The 6,677-nt window shown below is 39.3% G+C and overlaps 1 long non-coding RNA gene across 1 annotated transcript; it reads right to left on the reverse strand.

Moving 5' to 3' along the window:
* Positions 1 to 789: 789 nt before the first annotated feature.
* Positions 790 to 1,441, reverse strand: LOC138223926 (uncharacterized). Its single transcript, XR_011182344.1, has 2 exons — positions 1,327 to 1,441; positions 790 to 1,091 (listed from the first exon to the last, which is right to left on the reverse strand). It is a non-coding gene; the product is annotated as an uncharacterized lncRNA (long non-coding RNA).
* Between the last annotated feature and the right edge of the window lie 5,236 nt (positions 1,442 to 6,677).

Here is a 6,677-nt window from a genome sequence, read left to right on the forward strand (position 1 = left end):
TGCGCGACGCCGTAGCCAATTACCTCAGGTACGTGTCTGTACCGCGCACTTTGAATGGCTGCATCTGTACTGAAGTCTTAACAGAATATGAGAAAAGGAGATTATTAATATTACAGAATTACTCTAGACTGATGGCAATATCACTGTCATAACACTTCTCCTGTCATTTTGACTCTCTACTTTGACTCTCTACTTTGGATGAGTCGTTGCTGCGCTCTTGGGGTAATTTTGGTCAGCTGGCCCCTCCTGGGATGGTTCACCACTGTTCCATGTTTTCGCCATTTGTGGATAATGGCTCTCACTGTGGTTCGCTGGAGTCCCAAAGCTTTAGAAATGGCTTTATAACCTTTTCCAAACTGATAAATCTCAATTACTCTGTTTCTCATTTGTTCCCATAATTTCTTTGGATCGCAGTATGATGTCTAGCTTTTGAGGATCTTTTGGCCTACTTCACTTTGTCAGGCAGGTCCTATTTAAGTGATTTCTTGATTGAGAACAGGTGTGGCAGTAATCAGGCCTGGGTGTAGCTAGAGAAATTGAACTCAGCTATCCAAAGATGTGATAAACCACAGTTGATTTATGTTTTAACAGGGGGAGCAATCACTTTTTCACACAGGGCCATGTGGGTTTGGATTTTTTTTCCCTTAATAATAAAAACCTTCATTTAAAAACTGCATTTTGTGTTTCCTTGTGTTATCTTTGTCTAAAACTTCAATTTGTTTGACGATCTGAAACATTTCAGTGTGACAAACATGAAAAAATAAAAGAAATCAGGAAGGGGTCAAACACTTTTTCACACCACTGTATATACAGTATATATTTTATTGAAGTTCAGTTTGTTTGTGTGCCTCTTCAGCCTGGACTCCTGTGATGGTCACTGCCACTGCCACTGAAATGCTCTGGGATCCCAGTCCGACGGGTAGTTGCAAGATAGATCAGGAGTTTAGGAGCTTTTCCAGCTTTCTGTTGGTACCAGCTGAGGCGATCATTATTGTACACTGCAGGACTGGTCTTACAGCTAACAGTGACTGTCTGTCCTGGAGCAGTCAATATTGTAGGAGCGTGGGTCACAAAAATCTGTCCACTAGATTCTGAAAATGAAGAAAACATTGCAAAAAGTGGGAAAGTATTGAAAATACCAATTTATTCTGTAAATCAGTAATACATTATATGATAGACATACAGTATGAAAACAGAATAAATTAATAAGATATTTATTATGATGCTTTAATATTTTTTATTTTTAAATTAACATAAATCTTGATTTCTTCTTCACATAATACAAAAATGTTTTAAATTCTATAAAATATCCAAACCCATTCCTACCCTGATCAGTGATGAGGAGTGTCCAGATAAATATGATGAAGAAAGTCATTGTTCCTGTGGGTTCTGTTACCATGAAGCGCAGCTCTCAGTCTGGAAGTGTTAAACTCACAAGGCTATAAACACTCCCAGAAGTGTCTTCTATGCAAATTATCTTTCTGGGTTAGGCTGCATTAGTAGCCAGTCAGTGCTAGAAAAACAGGCTTGGTGCTGCGTGATGTGACAGAGCAAGATGAGCAGTTTAACATTAACACTCCCAGGACAGCAGGACTAGACAGAAAGCAGCTTTATAAGGAGCAGAGGATTATACACAATCAGCTGACTCCAACTTGAATGGAGTGGAGTGTGGAGAGTCTGGTTAAAGCAGTACTTGGTTTTGTGTGTTCAGGTACAGCAGGATCAATAGTTGAACTAAAAACATATTTTACAGAGACTGAAGCATGCAAATGCACATATTAAAAACAGTCATGCAACCCACATTTTATATAAGTTTACACTGTCACAAATCCACTTATCAGCTATGTCCGCATTTCACCCAACATAGCTGGAATGGGGTGGAGTGCAGAAAATCTGGTTAAAACTGCACTTGGCTCTGTTTGTTCAGATGCAGCACAATTACTAACTGCACTGACTTAAACACTCTTAATACTTTTGGGGCAATACAAGAGAGGCAAAATGTTCAGTTCAGATCTGACCAAATACCTTGTTATATGTTTGTGGTCCCATGGGACATTCCTCACAGTGTTGAAGGAAAGACATGTTTTATCTATGGGGCTGGAGAGACACTGAAAACTTATTTTAATGTTCATGGGGAGTGTGCTCTCTCTTTGCATGACAGTCTTCTGTTCTTCTATATAACCGACAGTTGAAGGGGTCAGTCCTCTTTCTCAATTGTGTCTGTATTAAAACCTCAAACATTCAGACCCTCAGGTCTAAAGTTTCCAACTCCCTCCCTCTCCTCTTTCTATTCTCTCTTTATTTTTGTATCCAGGTTCCCAACTGGGGGGTAAGTGAAGCTCACTTCTCCAACATCAGGATTCAGGGCCAACATGAACAGTTTAGCATGAACACTCCCAGGACAGCAGGACTAGACAGAGAGCAGCTTTATAAGGAGCAGAGGATGAGATACAATCGGCCGAGCCCTTACTCCACTCAACACAGGTGGAATGGAGTAGAGAGTGGAGAGACTGGTTGAAACTGCCTTGCTAAGATATAGCAGGATTATTAATACCCAGTGAGTTTTAAAGGTTAAACGCACTACAGGAATTAAAACAAAAATTGAACCCAACTTTTTATTGAAGTAATTTTTTTATAGCAGAGGTTGAAATGTAGAAATGCACAGTTACAATGTGTTATGCGCCCTGATAAACCATCATATATTTAAGAATGATGTGTGTAATTATATTAATTCATTTTGGCATCTTTTACTAAAATCTGTTCTCTAGATCTTCTATACCTGGAATACCTGGAGTAGTGGTAGCAGTAGTTAGAACTCTTCTTAATCCTCATCTTCAGTCAATGTTACAGCTCTGCTTAGTGTGGGATTATAGGCACTGTAGCACTGGTGCTATGTATTTACTTGTACAAGCAGGCGCTGGAAGTGTTCCTCATACTGTGATAATTGAAAAAACTTAACAATATGAATACTGAAGATTAATGGTGTATCTTACTCTAACCCTTGCTAATCATTGACTTTTAACTTCATGTACTGTAAGGGGTATACAGTATGATCACCAGCTATAATTCCAATGCATGCATATTTTGGACGAGTTGATCAGTATCATAGCATAGCCCTTTACATTAAAGAGATCATAGTAATGACTATGCAGTGAGTGTAAAGCCATGGATTCAGCAATTATTCATGATTATCATTGAAAAGTATTAGTGTGAATACATTCTGTTCACCCTGGGCCTTTGGTGTCATTTTATTCTCAAAGTCCTTCTTATTGATCCTCTTGTGTATGTTTGTAACCAGCACTGGGGAAGTTAGACAACAGTTGTTAAAAACAATTAATTAGTGAATGAATTAAATTAATTACATTATATTAAATGAAAGGTGAGATTCACTTTACAAAACATCTTTTTGTTTCTGGGTTCATTCTATCCCACAGTCTGCACCCCAAGAAACCCTCAGAGATGATTCAGGTCAGGTACATGGGAATAAGCATTGAATATCTGTGTATTGAAAAGACAGAATAAAATCAGAATAAAATTTGAAAAAAAGTAAATTTTTGAAAATCTAAATTTTAAAAAATAAAGTTGCTTCATGAAACTCTGAAAAGTAAATAGGGAGCAGGAACTTGTTTGTCACATCGATTTATCAGTACAGCTCTTTTCCCGAGACAAGAAAGAAGAAAGTGAAGCTCCACTGGAACCCAGAGGTGAAGATTTGAAAATTGGGGAGGGGGGTTTAGGGAAAAATCAAAGCATGGTTTGAAACAGGGATGACCAACATCCACCCCGAACACAAGCTCCATGGCTTGGTAACCCAGACATTTAAGTTTCAAGGAGACTTTTTGCGGAGCAGCAGCAGCAAAGAGAGGACATTAGTTAGCCAATATGATAAAAATGACTTCTTTTTTGTTTTTTGTTTAGCACATTTGAACATTTTCAAAAACTGTCCAATCCCTAGTTTGTCAGGCATTTTTTTTCGCCGTGGGAGTGCTCCCACTTGTGCTGGTTTTAGTACCTGCTGCCAGGATATTACCCCAGCGCTTTGTCATTAAAATTGGGTTTCCAATAATGTGGAAGTGAACTCTTGTTTTCATGTCTACTATAACAGACATACTGTAATCTCCCTTGCTTTTAACCAAGCATATCATAATTTCTAAGAATGAAAATGATTTAAACTATGTGACACTATCATTCAACGAGAGCACAAAATATCACAAGGATCCTGCAGAGTGCAACAAAGACAGCAAAAAAAAGCCTATGCAATTGATTTGATTGACAGTTATTTATCAGTCAGCGCATTGATATTCCTTTATCACACAGTAAAATGTCAAAATTCCTTCCAGGGTGTGCGTATATCAGAGAATATAACACAGCTTCAAAAGTGTGTCAGCCAATTAGATTTCAGGACCGGAACTATCTTTCTTATAATTAGAATTAAGGTGCAATTAAAGATTTCTAATAATCTTTGTGTACCTTGACCATATAACCTGGTGCCTGCCTGTGTAAATACTCTACATAGGAATGCAGCTAAAAAGCTTGTTTTCCTTATGATCTCAGCCTAAGAATGACCTGGTGGTTTTCACATGTGGGAAAGTAAGAGAGATGACTTTGTCTTCTGGATAACGATCCTTCCTACAACAGAGGCGATCTAAACTCCCATGATGGATGTCCACTGCTAGTGCCTGGATGTCTAGTTGAGAGCCATAGGTACATCTGGATCTGATCTTTAAAGTCACAGGGCACGTTCAATCACCCAAAGGAAGATCCACCGATGAGTGACCTTTAAGGTGGGCCCTAGTGGTATACCTGATGGCATCTCAGACAATCACCAACTTCTGATGCGATACTACAAAACTGTAACTCAAGTCATTTTCCATTGGTTAACTCACTGACTCAATCTCTTCATCTAAACTGGCAAACTGAATTTTCAACCATGGGACTGCAAGCAGTCCGAGTCAGGACTTAAACTTTTCTCAGAGAAGCCAGGCTGAGCGAGTGTGTCAGTAAAGTGCAGAATTCCAAGATATTCTTCCTGAAACAGAAGAAATATTCTGTTTGTAAACCCAACGCTATCTTCGACGATCAACAAAATCAGACAGCTAGACTCTTTGTCGACATCCAGAATATCCAAGCACACACTGAATAAAAACTATAACACGGAATGACCTAAGTTCCTCTGTTGCCTACCTTGCAGATATCTAGAGAGAAAACTGTGCACAAACTGCTTTAAAAGACCAAAGTAAAATATCATTATTCACATCATAATTCTCAAGAGGTGTGCTATTATTCCAAACACACATTTGATGTTTAGTTCATGATAGTTAATGCATATTCACTTGTGTCTGAGAATATGAATATGATTTAGTTTTACGAGACTGATACAACCTACGAGCTAGACTGTAAAACATTATCATCTCTGCATATTTTAACTCTGAAATTATTAACTCTTTTCTTTGTAATCCCCTTGTAATCAGTCATTCATATCACAGCAGATCATTTCTCAGATGTATTTTGTTACGCTTGTTTGTTATGCACGTATTGATAATACTGTATTAATAAACTGTATGTTGTTTATTCGGAATTCCTGCATGAGACTGTAAATTATGATGTTTGATTGGTTTCTAAAAGTCGTCAAATTGTCACGGGAGCTGGTCCTGACTCCCAGGTAGTGCGTACTTTAGACCCTATGCAGACGCTATAATCCGGAAGTGACTGGAATAAGACCTCAAGGGAAACACAGCAAGAGCAGGACGGGATGGCAGACGGGGGGGCGTGACGGCTGTGATCTGATGACAAGTCCTAAGGCAGTCCAAAGGGGAAATCGGGTCACAGTCCAGGGTCCAGGAGCTGGGAGATCCAATCCGAGACAGACAAGATTAAAACCGGAATGGGATCTGGAACAGGAATAGTGACAGGGATTCAGGAGGATAAAAACAGTAATGAGGCCAGGTGCTCCGAGCCCTGGACTCAGCAGGTCAGGATGCCTGATGAAGCCTATGCCGTTGGGTCCCTCCATGATCCGCTGGTATGCGGGCTTCTGGGCGTACGTATTCCAATGCAGAGCGTGGAATAGTGGGAGTGCCAGGCTTTAAATAATAACAAGGAAAACATGGACAGCTGCACATAATGAACTAAAATAGGAAAGGGTCGGAGCGCCCTTTAGAGGAGGGATGACGATCGTGACACAAATCCTCTTGCAATTTGTTGTTACAATTTCTAATTGTAACAGCAAATGAAAACCCCCTTCTCCACCAGTGTGTATCCCACCATGTGCCCGGTGCTTTGCAGGATAAGCTCTGGGCCACAGAAGCCCTAAATTGGACAAGCAATTATTGAAAGAGTTGTGATATGATGTGAAAAAGGTACAACGAAGGCCTGTTTACTTCTATTCTTTAACCTGTCACAATATATTGGTTTGGTTATTATCAGTTTTTACTTCAACATGAGAAAAATATTTTATTTCCCTTCATCTTTTCCTCAGCACAGACATATCTGTATGATCCTACAATTTAAATCTAAATGAATATTATAATATTTTAATTTCCAAGTTGTTGAGAACACCTCTACTTGCCACCATTTCAGACTACTTCTAAACAAAAAGCTGAGCTCCTCCATGGGCTATGTCCTGTGTCTGTAACGAACAGTTCTTTCCGGACCCTATGCGTACGACACAATCCGAC

This window comes from Lepisosteus oculatus, chromosome 18 (genome assembly GCF_040954835.1).
Source record: "Lepisosteus oculatus isolate fLepOcu1 chromosome 18, fLepOcu1.hap2, whole genome shotgun sequence".
Classification (NCBI taxonomy): Eukaryota; Metazoa; Chordata; class Actinopteri; order Semionotiformes; family Lepisosteidae; genus Lepisosteus; species Lepisosteus oculatus.